This window comes from Gymnogyps californianus, chromosome 7 (assembly GCF_018139145.2).
Source record: "Gymnogyps californianus isolate 813 chromosome 7, ASM1813914v2, whole genome shotgun sequence".
NCBI lineage: Eukaryota > Metazoa > Chordata > Aves > Accipitriformes > Cathartidae > Gymnogyps > Gymnogyps californianus.
Genome location: NC_059477.1, coordinates 24007986 through 24025574, shown reverse-complemented (window position 1 = coordinate 24025574; position 17589 = coordinate 24007986). Strand labels below are relative to the sequence as shown.

General features: G+C 38.7%; 1 long non-coding RNA gene across 2 annotated transcripts in view; it reads right to left on the bottom strand.

The window, feature by feature from the left end:
* The window catches only part of LOC127018723 (uncharacterized), a 49365-nt gene that overhangs the window by 7805 nt on the left and 23971 nt on the right, over nt 1-17589 (bottom strand). For both annotated transcript variants that reach the window (XR_007766819.1, XR_007766818.1), the window contains exon 3: nt 1260-1494. This is a non-coding gene — a long non-coding RNA (uncharacterized LOC127018723). The remainder of the gene's footprint in view (nt 1-1259; nt 1495-17589) is intronic.

Below are 17589 nucleotides of genomic sequence, written 5' to 3'. Positions count from 1 at the left end.
GCATATCTTCAAGCTGTATTTTGATATTACAGGAAAATGTTCCTTTTTCCACTTTAACCAGTGCAAAAACCTCTTGCTTTCTCATATATATATAGCTCTGAGATCATTTGTACAGTTTGTCTGCCACTATGTATTTATAGCTATTGCCTGAATGAGTGGTTCATACAGTACTAGGGAGCTAAAAAAAACAAGACGTTTGAAGCTTACTTCATCATAATTTCCACCTTTGATTTAACAAAAAATAAGAAAAGGGGTCATCCTGAGAATATATACAAATGATATGATTTCAGCTTGAGAGAACTGTATTTGTATGTGTCACTGCAGTACAAAAGCATAATAGAAAGTTTACATTTCTTAGAGTTAAATCTTTAAGGTTAATTTTACCATAAATCTACAATGCAGCTTTATTATTCCCCCCCATTCTCACCGAAAAACCGCAACTACAATATCATTACTTTCTATTTCAAAATAGTAGCCAAACGCCAGGGATACAGGAGTCTTTGTCATGTGAAGTCCTTTCCATACACATAGCAAAGATTTGACTGTGCTCCAAAGAGCTCAAAGCTGAGTAGTTTGGAGCAAAACACAAAACAACGCGTTGAAAATAACTTTTTTGCTCTATGAACTGAACTTCAAACTACATTATGATTCTGTTACACTAAAGTATTGAAGAAGGAGGAGAACCTGCATGCTCTGTGCATGAAGACATTGCAACGTAAGTTGAGCATAGACTAGGTTAAAAAAATAGAGCGTCTGATCTGTCTACAAACCACCTAGATATGCATATTCACAGACAAGAAAATATCAGGGTGCAGCACAGCAGGACTCCACGGGTATCATAATTCAAACATTTTAGCTGCACATGCACTGCAAGACAACGCTCCCTTGTGCCTGCTGGCACCCAGACACATGTGTGGCTGTGTTCAGACTGCAGGTTGGAGTGAGACCTTCAGCAGGGTCCCCTCAGAGAGAACCTGAAGTTCACAGTCAATCCAGAAAGATTCAGTTTAGACAATCAGGGAGTAAGACTGCAAGTTGCACCATGGAGAGCATCTGTTCTGCAACTCAGACACTCCCAATAGGTGCTTTTGAGCGGACACTCAAGTGTGTTATTAAATTGTGGTAAGGTATCAATTTCCTCTGCTGTCTGACAAGGTTCAAATCCATACCTCCTACCTCCCCTAGGGGCAGCTCAGCCATCTGCCGGTAACCCCAGCCTATGCTTTCCCTTCCACTTTAGTGGAATCATGCAGACATACCTGATGGGCTGGTGTGGGACTGGGCAGTTCACGTTCAGAAGTCCAACAGTACCAGCCTCTAGATGCTTGCTTAATTCCATAGATGTCCAAACCTGTGCCCAGGAATGGGATTCAGTTGCATCCCATTACAAGTACTTTTGTGAGAATGCTGGAGTATTTTGTCTGGTCTCCAGCTGCCACTTCAGAAACATGGAGGTTTCCCATAGCACATCTTCTTGGAATGCTCCAAGACGGTCTGAAACAGCACAAAGTATCTACATTTTGACACAGCCTACGCTTAACCTGGCAATAGCCCATAAGGTTCCCAGGGCATCTCAGATACCAGCAGCAGTCTAACCGTATTAGCTTTCTTATGATGTGGTGATTAGCACAGCCAGGGTAGTCACAGCTAATATGGTTTCATTTTTTTAGCCTGTAGTTCAGGTATCTCTTCACAACACTCATTGGACTATGGAGACTTACTCTCTTGTTCTGCTTCTAAATATGCCCAGAAGCGTCTTATTCTTGAGCACTGAACAACCATGTATTCATATAGCCCGCTGGGAAGCTGTTTTTATGAAAGAGATTTCATGCACTTTATATGAAACAGTTAATGGGTAAAACACAAACAGTCACTGGAACAAGAAGCAGAGCACAGATTTCCCATTCCTAGCAGAGTGCCGCAGCCAGGAGTCCTGCTTGTTCCCTTCAGGCCAACATACCTTTCCTGCAAAGAAGAAGGGGAAAAGCAACCTAGATATACTATAAGGTAGTGAGGCCTCTTGCTGAAAAAGGAGATATGGGTTTGAACCTGATATAGGTTCAAGTCTCTGCCAGTCTGACCGATGCTCCTTCTGCTGAACACCTCATACTAGTGGACAGAAATTCCTTTCAGGAAAGGAATATCCTGTTTTGCTTTTTGTAAAGAAACAGCTCCTAGGATCAAACACCAAGAGATAACTTAAGGTTATAAATAACACAGAGGTAGATATTCAAGCTCTGAAAAATTAATGCAGTGCTTTAATACTGCTTGTAATCATGATTTCTTATTGACTAATTTAGATCATCACCTTATAAGTGTCTTTGCATAAAAGAGATCAGTAAATCTGATGGTTTATGCTATCAGTAAATCTCTACCAGTCAGAGAAGCCAAAGTAGAGGTTTCATGTCACAAATGAGGCTCCTAAATGTCAGGTATTGCTACATCCAGTGTCATAACAGCTGTACTGTGACACTTTAAGGGCATGTTTACCTGCAGGTCCAAACACACAACTGTGCAGGCTATATAGAGGACTTGGAAGCACTTTAAACCTCACCTTGAATCTCTCGTGGCTGACTAACTTCATGTTAATTCTGTTATGTCATAGGGCTTCCTTTGGAAACCTTTGGAAATGAGGGCTTATGTCATCATGGGAATTTTCATAATACTTCAAAACAAGGCAATCACGACAACAGATATAGCAACAAGAAAAGTAAAAGTGGGGGGCGTTTGTTTGGTTAGGGTTTTTTATAATCAATAAAGTTCTATGGCACTGGTAACTATGCTTTCTTTGGAAGCTCATCTTGTAAGGTTGGGTAAATCTAATAACAGCAGTATTTAAAAAAAAAAGTCACTCTCAAGTTTTGTATTCTTGTATTTTAGCTGGTAAGTGAAGAAGAAAAAAAGGAATTTCTTCCTCTGCATACTAAACACGTACAACAAAGCAAACTATCTTCATAAAGAATTTTTCCTTTGGGACAGTTCTCTGCACATACCTATCTTTAAATTATATTAACATGGAAAAACTAGGGCATTCAGCACCTTTCTGCACAAAAATCTATTATGTTCTATTTCCCATCCTGAGGAAGACATCAAGACTGCATGTAATCACCTTGTCACTGTTCTAATTTAAGTGTGGTCAGAACTTGTGTTGTAACCTCCCAAAAGTGGGGCTTAGTCATTTGACAGCAGATGTTTCACTCCCCAAGTCAAGTTTGCTGATTTGTTGAAAGAAATTGGCTCTGCTGCAATATTCATTTCAAAGTTATTTTGTTTTAAACATAGGAATCACCTTATGTGTGATTACATCAAAAGGGCCACATGAAAGAAGTCTGAGCCCATTTGGGTGAGCAAGTTGAAATCTGGCAGGGATGTAGCACTTGCCATTAAGGCTGCTCCGGGAAGAACTCACAATCACAAAGTGACAAGGCTTGAGATTGCACACATGACATTAGCTCTGCTCCCTGATTCGTATGTATTACAACACAGTCTTGAAATATATGGTCACTTCCTTTTTCAGTCATAATATGTACTTTCTATAGGTAAATGCATGTAGCATCCTATGTTACATATTCCAGGCAGAGAAAGTCTTCTAGAACATCCACAATGTACACGTACAATAAGGAATATCATTCTAGAATATAGCAAACGAAGTGCAAACAACTGTTTTATGCTTTCATTCTGCCAAATGTCTAGTTACCTGCTCCCACCTTTTTTGTTGCACCTAAGGGAGTCCTCACTAATAGCTGAAAAGAAATTTGTACCATGGTTGCTACTTAAGTCCATAAGCTTGCCACAGGGGAGAAAGACTTACATCTTTAGGGCATACCACTGCCACTGCTGAAAATATGTTACTAGGATCATCCCAGGTTTTACCAAGCATGTGTTAGTAGGCACTGTTTTAGGAACTATGGGGTAAAGGAAAAACAGATTAGGTTTGCTTTTCACAAATAGTCATAGTCAAGAGGGAGAACAATTATTATTTTTCTTTCCTTTATTTTGGGATGAGAAGAATGCATGATACACAGAAAACTCTGAAGATTATTTAGGCGAGGGTCTGGCTTGACTCCCTCGTACCTTGAAGTTACCCCCCCACCTTCTCTTTCTCATCAAGGAAAGCTTCTTCAGTGACGATTATCATGACTCGGCATTTTATCTGTTCTGTAAAATTCTATAGTAAGAAAGGCTGAAGGAACAAATTTTTTTAATAATGTGGTGTTACTGCTTCTACTGTGAAACTTAAGGGGGAATGGCAGAAGCAAGCAGGACAATTGCAAGAATCCTGGTGAATCATAGACTCATTTAGGTTGGAAAAGACCCTTAAGATCATCGAGTCCAACTGTTAACCTAAAACTACCAAGTCCACCACTAAAAATGGTGAGGTATCAATAGTCTGGTTCTCTGCCTGGAGAACTGTTAAAGTGTCGCATTTGGGAGATAAGACCTGAAAATTAAGTAAAAGTAAGAATAACCTCAGAGTCCTATACCAGGAAATCTAAAGAGCAAACCACCTCAGAAACAGCCTTTTGAAAGGACTGAGCTCTGATCCACTCCAACCCCAATAAGAACAATTTCCTTCTTAGGAAATTATTTGAAGAGGAAAAAAGTGATAGTTAAAAGGGAAGATTTCTATATTTTTGAAACTTTATTACTTACAATTAGTAGATTTTCTGGGTACAAGATAGTCTTTTAATAATCTAAGACTCTTTTCTACGTTAAAGGTTTGTTGGTCTTGCACCTTGACGGATTCAAAAGGCCCAAAATAGAAGCAATACAAGCATGTGTCTTATATCTTTAAGTGTTATGTGGTACTAAAGGAGAAAAGAAATTTTAGAAGCTAGACTATGACACCTGAATGCAATAAAGTGACTTCTGAAGGTGTTACATTTCATTTGTATAGAGTATAAATGAGGTGAGTGCATTTTTTTTACATCACAGCTCAGAAAATAACTGTTGATCTAGAACAGCTGGAAAAAATCAGTTATTGACACATCAGTTTAGAAAAGGCTTAATACAGAAGGACAAGGAAAAGGTTGCATGTTTAACATTAGCATAACAGAGTGACACTTAGTGCAAATTTAATTACCTAATATGCATATTTGAAAGTTGTCTGAAAGCAATCACTGATGACTTATTGTAGTTACTGAAAAATTAGCAGCTCCAACTGCTATGGACACTAGAGGCTGGCAGAGGCAATGCTTGCTGCTGTTAGAATGAAGGGAGAAGCTGGTGGGAACGTAGGCACATTTTGGTTAACTAAGGTAGGATTATTGCTAAGGTATCCGGTGCAGATGATAAGTAAATAGTCAGTTCTGATGGGTGATAACAGCTAGGAATAGTATCTGGTAGACCCCAAAGAACTTTCTCTTCTTCCTTCTTCTAACAATTCTGCTACTTCCAAGTTAGAAAGAAGAAGCCAAGTATGTCTAAGATGGTGGGGAATCCAGAAGAGAAATATAAGGCCACCTGATTGTTGCTCACAAAATCGGCCCTTTACTAACCTATGAGAAACTAGTCAAAATAAACAGACTTTGCCCGTAGCCAGCTGAATGCACGAGGTGAGCAGGGATGGCTGTGATTGATAAAACATACAACACTTGGAAGCCCTGGAGCAGAGATACTAATCCATGAAATACAAATCTGAAGAAGGAAAAAAAAAGCCAACCAGACCAGACTGCAAGCTCCTTCCAAGGATGAGCGCTGTATAAATTTTATCCCATGCCTTTTGATGAGAAATGGCTCTGATGTTGGCATATCTACATTGTTGTCACAGCCATACCTGCCACATGAACACCACCAGCCACCAAATTAGCTTAGTCAAGGCCAAAAGGCAACCTAAAACTAGCCACAGCTATTTTAGTCTCCCCAAAAAATACTTGAGTACTTCTGCATTGATGTCAGCTAAAAATCACTGAAAATTAAACATAAACGTGAAATTATATACATGCTACTAAGCAACAGAAGTCAAGTTTAATTATGTTTGGCTGCTTGGTTCAAATATTGCTTCCAGACATCAGATAACACAATTCAGAAATCAGGAAGTTTAGATTGTGATCATATTTACCCCATATAAATAGCTGCAAATATTTCACTAGGACTATTTAAATGAAAGCGTGATTGCTGTTACAGTAATTAATTCTTACCTATTGCTTTCACTACCTAAATAATCTCCAAATGCCAAGGCATAAGACAACGCCCACAGTCATACAACAGGGTTGTCCTGCCTTCCTTTCCATTGACTAGGATAAGCGTTTATCCATATTAGTATTACAGAAATGAACAAGGGTTGCAAGACACAATCTTACCTTGCCTTATTTTTTTCAACTGTAGCATAAATAAGGTCATCTCCTCTGTAACACAGAGACTGGGCATGGGGAAGAGCCCATTTAAGAGTTTTGCTTAATTCAGGAAATTCAATTGGGGCCCTTTCTATCCCACCCCTCCCCAGCAAAAGGGAGCCCAGAAGGGAAGAATAGTAAATTTACAAATCAGATTAAAAGTGTGTTTGATTTCTTAGGGATCTGAGCTAGACACTGTCACTTAGAAGACAAAAAAATTGCTTATGAGTGATCTACTGCACAGCAGGACTTTGGTTGTGGTTACCTGCAACCTGCTCCCTGACAGGTACTCATCCATTCTGTGCTCAGTGAGTCTCTGAGCAGAAGGAAACGCTGTCCTGAACACTTGCTGTTAAAATTAAACTGCTCTTAACAAAATGAGTGGACATCAAGCATCCAGCCCTATTAAAACATACATGAGAGTCACTTGGCTCCTTCAAGTGCTGTTTAAAGTACACTGAATTTCTGATCAACAGAAGATTGTTTTTCTTCATACAGGCACAACTGCAAAGGGAGCATTTGTTTGAAATTGATCTCCCCAGTGCAAGTTTTAATGTGTTGTTAAACTCAGCCATTTAAACCAGAACCAGTGAAATAAAACTCTGATGACTCTTAAAGAATTTAAGATTAATGCAGGAGGAAATTACCTTGCCTAGTCATGCCTACTTTTATTAGTACCCTGCAGTTGTGTTTCATTTTGGATGTGGCGAAAGTATGATTTGAAAGTCAAGAAGGCAACTTCTTGCATTTTGTATTTAATTATTGAACACAGAACAATGCTAAAGCTGCATTTCCAAAGTTTGTGGTGGTGTGTTTTGCAAGTTTTACTTAACAAAACTGCAGTCATGGCAGTAAGAAATTATGTCTTCCCATGATCATGCTGAGAAATGGCATGTGTATTTTTGAATACATATGTCCACTAATCATTATACCAGCATTGCAGAATTTGACAATTTCCTTTTTCTTTTCTTATTTTTAGATTGGATTTTTTTTTTTTAATACGGTGAGACAGATGCAGTCTTCAAACATTTCAGTAGGTTCCACTGATTACACACATGGGGTACAAACTTTGAGATTATTCCTGGTGTATTACTTTCAATTCTTATTGTAGTATGTGGTTTTAAGGCGAGAGCTAGTTTCAGCTTATGGTGAAGTTGGTTTTATTTATAAGGCTACAGTGCACAGGGAATTCATTAGCAAAACGGCAAAACAAACTAGACCAACTGGGTTAGAGAAGTTCTAAAACATTTATCAAGTTCTTCAGATGAACTGTACTCCCCTTGGCACATCCTAGCACACTATGTGGACTTCTCCCCAACTCTCTGCTCATGAGAGCTACACAGCTATACTCTTGTGCAAATGTTTCAGTGCCTAATCATTAGCTACATAGCTCAAAAGATATTCAATATATGAATTAATTTAATTTTAAATTAATATAATCTGCTGTTTACTTAGGCCTGCCTTTAAATGCAAAGCTGAACTGAATGAAGCAATTTTATTACCTCCCTTACACTCTTATCCTTTCCCTACCCACAAAAGTAAGCCTCTAGAAAATGCCTTATCAAAATACATGTATACCAAATAGCAAAAGGCTGGTGGAAGGCAGTACACTGGTGAGAAACACTGAAGAATAACAATTTTTATTTTAGCATTGGTGAAACCAAGGACCATACTAGAATGGCATTTGGTGCTTCGTGATTATATTTTGATGGTTGTTCACATGACCAAGAACTGGAGGAAACAGACCAAGTAGCAGTATTAGATTTCTAAATATTTCCTAAATATTCTTTTCTTCCTTTTCTGGCTGTAAGAAAAAAAAAGGCGGGGGGGGAGAGAGAAACTTTACAGAGAAGAGTAGCAAACATTCTTAAAAGTACTTTGAACTCTTCATAAAGAAACATGAGACAAATAGTAAAAATCTTCTGAGGTATGAAATGCTTTCATCATGAAAGAAGCTATTACATGCTGAGATTCAAACTTCAACTATGAATTACGCAGAATTAGCACAAGGTCAACAGCTCTATAGAGAGCTAAGCAAATGGTGACAGCCTGAGTCTATGCTTAAACCTGTCTGGTCCACACTGAAGGTCTTTATAGCACTCAGCATCACCAGGCAGTATTTTTGGGAAGAAAATGAAGAGTAGATTTTCCATTTGAAAACAGCAAAGATATTTTTAGGAAGGCAGAATGTAATTACTGAAGCTGGAATTTGGCCAGGTCATTGATGTTACCTTTCCTTCTCTTGCAAAAAAGAGTGCCATGAAGTCTTTAATGACCACAGGTGGTCAGGACCTTGAATTTACATCTTGTCTGAAAGACCTTAAGTGTGTGATGCAAGTATGCATGGAAAAAGAAAGTCTTGAGCTGTCAAAAGGGTAATACTTCTAGTTAAATTTAAATGTCGAGAGACTTAAACAATCTAACACAATCTGACCCCTGAACCCCTAAACTCAGTAAGCACTTTTCATTAAGTCACTAAAAGGAATAAACAAAAACAAATTTTAGAAGTTTTAATTTTATGTCCCAGAAATTTTACATGCCTTCACTGCAGATTGGACCTTCATCTGAATAACAGAAGCAAGAACACCAGCAATTTATTAAATCCAGAACCTTGGGGTGGGGGAGAAACAGAGGGAGCTAGAGAGAGAGAGAGAGACAAAAAACTGCAACACTTGAGCATGTACTACGAGGGCCAAAGAGGAAGGGAGTTGATCGTACTGATAATAATTTATTTTTCTATTCAGAGCCATTCACTTCGAGGCAGGGGGAGGGAGAAGCTGTGGGATTTTTCAGTTGCTTTATTCAACAAATCACAAGGTGTAACTGAGCATGACGCATCATTGCAATGCCCAGTCAACCTCTAAACGATAAACCAATCCAGCCTGCTGACCAACAGGCACTTGCCTCAGGGTTAGGAGAAGGGAATCAAACTCTTGAAAACAGATTTTGGAACAAAAGCAAGACTGATCCTTAGCCTTTTTTTCCTGCCTTAATGCAAGATGTATTCACTGATATTCACCATTTTCTCGTACACCAGAGTCCTGAGCCCAGAAAGGCCATTAGATCAGTAACTAGCATTCAGATTTTAGCAAGGGATCTGTCAAACCAGAACTGCCTGAAAGCATTAGAGGTATAAAGCCATTTGTCACCACAAGCCACTCTCATCCTATTTGTGCTGGAGAAGACAACAGTCAGCAGTTCCAGGTCACTCCATGACAGTCATTGTCTCTTGTTCTCACCAAGAGAGGGGACAAAACATACACTGGAGTCTTCACCTCAAGAGGCAGCTGTCACACACCAAAGAAATTCCTGCCCCCAAACTCTGGCAGCAGTAAGGACAAGAAAGTTTTCTACCCCACAGCTCCCTTTGGGATCAGCCCTTCCTCTCCCTGTAATAAGAGCCAGCACTGTCCATCTTTTCCGCAGTACGGGAAGGTGCCAGAGCTCGTGCTTACAAAAAGAATGTAGGAGTGGAGGTAAGCAGGTGCCTGGTGGAAAAATAATTAATACACATTCTGAGGAAATGGTGAGGGATGGATTCAGATATCCTGGGAGGATGAAAGTAAAGAAGAAAGAAACCTGTTCCCCCAACAACTGTATCCATTTCAGGACCTCAAAACCAGCCCTTCTCCCCGACTCTTCCTCAAAACCTGTGCCTACCATCATCAAAATTATTTAAATTCTGCTTATACCACAAAGCAGTCTTATGTCAGCTGAACATCTAGTAGCATCAGTCTTCAGCAGGACTTAAAAATTGTGTACAGTTAAATATACTTGCAACTTCAGCTTTATTATGGAACGCTTTCAGAAACATTTGCTGCAATTGTCTGTTTGCCTAATTTCAGCTTTTTGCTAATATTGAAGAATCCCCTTCCCTCTTGCTACTTGCTCTTAAGCCCTTGCCATGTCTAATATTTCATTTGCATAGCCAAACTATATGTGACTACAATAGATTATTTTTTAACTCATCTTCAAAAGTCAGTTCCTCCCACACACATATCCCCAACAAGATTTTTTTCTTTATCCAAACTCCTCTTGGTTTGTTACTGTAAGTGACTAGGATTGGATGGCAAGAACGGCTACATTTTATCACTACCTTGGCCTGAGTAATTAGATAATTCCTAGGTTCTTGAAGATAACTTCTTCTCTTTCTGAGGATTTCTGGTCATATTTTTTTCTTAGCAGCCATCAGGCTTATTACACAGAACATAATCCCATCTCTTTGAACACAGTAGGAGGAAATCAGACAAGGAAAGTTTATTTCTTCGTAGTGGAAGACTTTCTAGTCACACCTAAACAAAAGAATTTGTCCCTGTTTAGCTGATAGAAATAGGCTATGCTGTTGCATCTGTAGGTTTGGGGGTTTTTTTCCTCCTACATTTACACACTACTGCATATAGCTGCAATTAAACTGAATTTGCACTGCTTACCCATGCCATGAGAAAACCTCTCTACACCACAATTCGTGTGCAGTCCTGGACAGCAGCTGATTTGCTTGGGCAATAGTTACATCTCCATTCAGACATCATTAAACAAGCATTTAATCTTTCCCTCCCGCAGCCTGTCAGAAGGCAGTTTGCACAACTCTGGGGAGATGTTGTGATTGTACTGCCAAGGGTTGGACAACACTTACTGATGTGAAACTGTGCTAAACTTTGTGGTGTTTTTGCTTATCTGTGTGATATCTAAGTATTTCTAGGGTTCCTGCCATTGCAACATGTAAGCCTACACTTAAAAGCTTCTCTCTGTGCTCTGAAAAATGATGTTCACTCTACAACGAGCAGGAAACAGCCGAAAGCACTGAAAGCACAGCAGGACAGGGTTGGGGACATCAAAGAAGCAACAGTTGTGTCACCAGCCAGGTTAGCAGAGCCAGCAGGGAAGCTGCACAGAGGATAGAGAACATTAGATGTAATGAATTTCAAATTTTGAAAAGTGCTATAAAAATTCAAAATCAGACAGAAATAGCACAGTTTGAGAAAAACTAAAAAAAAAAAACCAAACCAAATATACCACAGAGAGGAGGGACAAGTATTTCAGAAGAAGAAAATAGGAAGAGTTAAACAATGAGGGTTATGATGAACAAAGAAACAAAGAACAGCATGCAGCATTTCTCCAGGCATGCTAATAATATCACAGTATTACTAGTTACAGTCAGGATGTCCAGAAGCAAAATCTTCCTGAGCTCATGCACAAGACTAAACACTCAGGAGAAGATCTGAGTCTTCAAATATACTTATGCACCTCTGTTCACTAACAGTGGTGCTCCTGTACTCATGATGTTCTACAGTTGTAAGTGGAAGAGATGACTCTTCCTTGGAAACTTAGCTTTAATCAAACTACATAAAATTGGATTTTTGACGACGGTGAGATGACAGACAGGTTTCCAAGCCCAGAAGCCCTTCTTCAGGTGTTTTAACTTGTTTCTAAATTGAGAGCTATCACTCTAAGTTTCATTTGATTAATTTGGAAGAGGAGATGATCTAATCCCTCTAATAGTTTCTCTTCAATAACAGTTTTTGAAACAACAGCATCAAAAGCACAGTCTATCCAAGCAGCAAAAAACATAAAAAACCTGCAGACCTAGTCCACAAAAGCCCCAGGCCTCCAAACACACCAAAAATTGCCAGAGGACAAACATAGGCTCTCAAACACTGCCTTACTTGCTCTCAGAACACCTTGAGCAACCCAAGGAAACCTTGCAGATACTCCTTTAACCCAGACTCTTGGGACTTTCCTAACTCCTCTAGGAGACATGTGGCTCCTTCAAAGATGTACTACGTACATACTCACGATAAAGAATCGCTCAATACGTCTATATCCTAGATTGTCATCTACCAGGCTTCCTTGAAACCTCATTAAGTCATTACAATTTATACTAGGAGAAGATCACACCTCAGAAGAAATTCACTCATAGTGGAAGATTCTGCTTTTAGTCTTCAAACCCCGTAAGGCTAAAGCAAAACCCATCACTGGAATCAAATACCCCACAAACCATCCTTTACCTAATGGAAGCAGGCAATCACAGAGCAGTCAAGACAGAAGATGGCCATTAAATTGCCATAACTACACCATGCTAAGAAGCATAATTTTACAAAACTATCCATAGTTTCAGCTAACTAATCCCTAACAACCACTGTGAACCGGAATGTGAATAGAGAACTGATAAAAAGGACAGAAATACTAATAATTACTACAGAATATTTTCACAAAAGAACCATTCCATACCTAACTTCTCAGCCCTGAAGTAAGGAAGAGCTGAGAAACAGGTAAGGTACAAGACCGGAACTAACATTCATAGCTCTACAGTGACAACCATAATGACAAAACAAAGTGACAATGTTTTTTTGGAATATTACAGTTTATTCACCAACCTTCTACCCCCAAATATTGCCTTAATGTTCCACAAATGATAATTATCTGTCTCTTTCTCTGTGCCACAGAGGTTAGTGACCTTGTCACCCCTCTCCTTGTTAATACTTCCCCTTTGCTCCACAGGTCCAATCACCTTTCCTTTCAAATTGCCTAATTGATGAACATAATCAAGTTAAGCTCAGAGCAATTGTTCTCAACCTATATTTAATTTTGAAGGTTTTTTGCTTCTATTTCAGACACTAAGAATGGCTTTGTGTTCAAAAGCTTGCGTGTCCCTCCCCTCCTACCCTGCAGCTATATCAGTTGTTTTCTTATCAGTCTTATCAAAGAGCTTGAGATATGGAATAAAATTTGTTCAAACGAACCAAAAAGCTGAAAGCCATACTGTTATTACCTCACTTAAGCCTTCAGATATGCGGAAACTTTACCTAAAGAGTCAATTTATATCTGTAACCTGAAGTTCTGGAAGAAGAGATAGGGGTTTAGATACATAGTTTTCTCTAGTTATTTTTTCTAGATCAATAAAAACACAAGCTAAGAACAAGATGTATCTAACGCAATGATAATAGCCCTAAGTCTGATGCAGAGTCCCATGTTAAGACAATTCCCTCCCCCGCAATCTCTAAACCAAAATTATCATGGCTGCAGCAGCAGGCTTTATGCCAAGCAAAACACAGAATTTTCCAAGTGTCAGCGGTACACAGCTATGGCTTGGGGGGGGGGGGGAGATAATCTTAAACCTTTCTTCCACCTTATTTCCAACAGAACTTAAAAGATTGATAAAGTTTCTGTTGATGTCATCAGACTCTGCTTTAAGCCAAGCCATCAGAGACATAGACCTTCCCTTCTGAGTACAGGGAACAGATGCCAACTAATGTTAAGAGTCCCTCAACCGCATATTGTTCCAGTGTTGGGCTATCAGGCACAGTGGGACAGGATAATTCAGTGACGGGTCCAAAGAATCAAGCTGAACTTTGCAAGTCCTAATACACACTACTGTCTGCTGGAAAGATGCATGTGCTCTTTAATATCAGTGGCTCCTTGGTAATAAAAACCACTGAAGACTTTAAGTATTATTTTAACGTTAATAATTGTATCAGCTTTTCATTTAGGAGCTTTATTTTCTCCTTCAAACTGGCACTGATGTTTCAGGTCCTTTCCCCGTAGAAAGTGACTCAAGTTATACATTTGGCATACTTTACCGTTATATACTTAAATGGTACACATTTTAATAGTTAGTCCAACATTATCAACAAAGCACTCCAAATCACTTCTGCAGCTTTCAATTTTAAATGCCCTGGAAAGAAAACGAGCTATTTTGCAGCTGAGGCAAGACTAATCTATTGCTCCCCTCCCCCCTCAATACTTCGGGGTTATTTTATTTCTGCTGGAAGCAACTATCGATTCATGTTTGCCAACTTGCTTGTCACTGAAAAGGCATCCTCACGTAAGCACACCAAGCTATCCGAGAGCTGTAGTATCACTGCTTTCCAGCTCTCAACATGCTTAGAATTGAAGCTGCCAATAGTATTGAATTTTATGGTTTTAGATGGCAGCTATACCAGCAGCAAGAGAGAAACCACCAAACTCTGTTCAGCACCTGCAATATCAATAAGATCTGAACTCAGGTCTCCTGAGGTGAAAGGAGAGTGTATCAAGCCCACCATGCCACCTAGCCCTCAGCATATTAAGATATTAATTAGTCACTCTCCTTATTATTCAGTCAAAATATGCTGGATTGAAACAAATTAGATTTTTAGCACATATTTCACACATTGGATCAAGTCTTGCAAGGGTTTTCTTTTATTATTTATAAGATCATGTGCTGTCTTCCTGCTGAAAATGAGATGGTCTGCATGAGGAAAAAGGTAAAAGAAAAGCAGAGAAATGAAAATCAGATATTCCCTAATGATATTTAAAAATAGAAATTTTGCTACTGTTACATACAGCATGTTCCATCTTTTGAGATTTAATGGCTCTCTTGTGGTTTAATGGAGAATTACTTTCAGTAATTGATTATTAAAATTTAAAATTGCTAACCATCTTCATTATTAGATGAGCGAACATGTTATCCTTGTAATTAAAAAAGCTTGAGATTCACTTTCATCCTGTTGACAGAATGGGCAGATAGGCTCAGCACTACAGTGTGATGGTTTCAGGGTTCTTGTTTGACAAAAATAGCCAGCAAGTTATTTGATGATGAAAATACAGAACGTCCACAAAGACTGAGCAAAAAATAATGAACAAAGATAAAATAATAATAAAAAGCCCTACAAACTAATTAAAGTTTTCAGTCCAAAGTATCATAGGCAGAATGCATAGAGTATTTTCCAATGAATTTCAGTTGAGTTCAGGGAAAAAAGAAAAGAAAAAAATATGCATATTGTTTATATTACAAATATATGTGATACATTGGAAATTTTTTTCCTAGATGCAGGACTATTTTCACCTTTTGGAATTCAGTGCTGGACTTCCTACCTGCAGTAATACAGAAACATGTCTGGGTTGAGTCTGAAGACTACCATCTTCCCCCTTAAGAAAGCCTTACAGCTGAATGAAGGGAAGTAGACGGACCTGGTACCTTCAGTCATCCTAGATCGTAAGGAGGAAGAACCAATTTTAAGATAACCTCTTAAGTACAATCCAAAGGGCTGAGGGTTTGCACAAGAAAAGTAATTCTTTGGCCTTTCTGTTGAGACTACCAACAACATTTTAGGTCCGAATTTTAATACCATAAGCAGAACACAAGAAAAATTGAAAAAAGAAATATATTTTACACAAATTGTTAAAGTTTAAAAGCATACCACTTTTCTGGTACTGTCTGCATTATGCTGTCAGTTCCCACACTTTGCAAAATGATACAGGACCATCAAAAGTTCAAGACTGTTACACAGTAGTGGAGCTTCAATCAGCCTGAAAATAATCTTTTCATCCTGTATATTTAATAGTAGTTTCTTTGCCAAAGACATCATTTGCATGAATCCATTGGTATATTTTCTCCAGTTTCTTCAGTGAGACGAGAAAATTACCACCTACATTGCTTATCCTGAAAAGCACAAAGAAGATTCCAAAATATATTACAAGGATGTTGAAGAACAATTTTCCCATTGTAATTAGAGTAGGAAATATGCTCTTTTTACCATCATATTGTGGGATCTTTCTAACCAAATGGTAATATCAGTGTCATATCTCTGTGAACTATGTCAGGAGTACAGTCCACAAGCCCCACAGTATTTATAAACACATTCCCCTGGCTATTCCAGGTTCTATTTTCTTCCACTCACTTCTTGCCCAAGACGGTTCTTTTCAGCTCCTCCCAGAGTGTAGGAATGCTACTTACTGTATGTATATGTCAGCATAGGTTGCACTGTCTCAGCACAACGCAACGGCAGATTGAGAATAATTAATGGCAGGCACTGACACATCGTTCACCAGTAACACCCCGGGACGTAATGTCAATAATACTTTCAAAATATGCCATGGAAGGAAATCCCAGATCCTTAGCAGAGTATGCTCCAATACATAATGTATAAAGTAGTACCAGTTTTCCTCCACGTACCTACTGGCAAATGAAGAACAGAAAGTATATTAACTGTAAAATATATACTGTATTACTTTCCAGTGTTAAAAATATGTTCATGTTCATTACTGTATCCTGAGTGGCTGACCCAGAAGCAGTCTTTCTAAGCACTATTGCTGCCTTTGCATTAGTGCTTAAAGGTATATATACTGCATCCCTAGTCTAATGCTACAATAATTATGCAAAAGGGGCATTAAACTATAGTTTGAATCACAGAGTAGGACCAAATAAACAAAACTCTCTAACTTCAGCGCACCTACAAATCTCTATTAGCTAAAGTGTATCAGTAAAATACAAGATACAGAGCTGTCAATATCTGGTAACAGAGAGCCCCTTTCTCATCCCATGTCTGTAGAACAAGAAAAGTGTGCTTTAAGGATCCATTCTTCTATTTACATTATTCCAATGAGACAAAAGACTTTAAAGATTTTTTCTGTTTGAAAGGAAAAATGAGTATGGTTTTCCTATCTAACAGGATGCAAGATGTATATAGCCATTCAAAAAACCTATGGTTTGCTTTTAAACATAGACAACCTGGAGCCTAAAGTGTGAGGGGTTATGATTTCATGTGGCTCCTGTTACACATATAGCTCTAAAAAGTACCTACATTTTACACAGATCTGAGATTCTCTTTATCCTCCAAACTGCAAAAATATTTCCATCAGAAATGACAGAATCACAGAACAAATTAGAACACATTGCAATGAAGGAAGAGTTCACTATTTCAAACTTTCCGGCGTGAATCATTTTGCATTTTTATGCATCCCTTATTTGAACACTAGACACCTTGAGACCCACTGGCAGATAACAAAATTCCAAAGTTAAATTATATCTGAGAGTGAGCAATGTAGGGTAAGGACCAGGGAATTACAAATTGAGATGCCGATAGGATTATTTACAGGGATAGAACCAGAAGAACTGTATCTTTAATTATAAAAATCAAGTTCTCCCTGTGGTTTCAAAAATTATGTGAAAGTTGTTTGCACATACCTGTGACATTCCAGAACATTAAAAACCCTGCTGTCCATTTTACTTCATCATGTCTGCACTTCACACCAGGTATTTAATGCCTTAGCAGTGCAAGGATGAGGACCAGCTTCCACTCTCTCTGGTCACAGGCAAAGCTATGTCACAGAGGTATCTTAATGCTAGAAACGTGGATGGGGTTGGGAACATTAAAAAAAAAAAAATCCTGAATAGCTCTGTTTCCAGCTTCCTCCTGTGAGGCACAGAGCGAGCAGAATACTGGCAGACATCAGCAAGGTCTTAAGAGATACAGCTACTTTCGCACACTCAAAA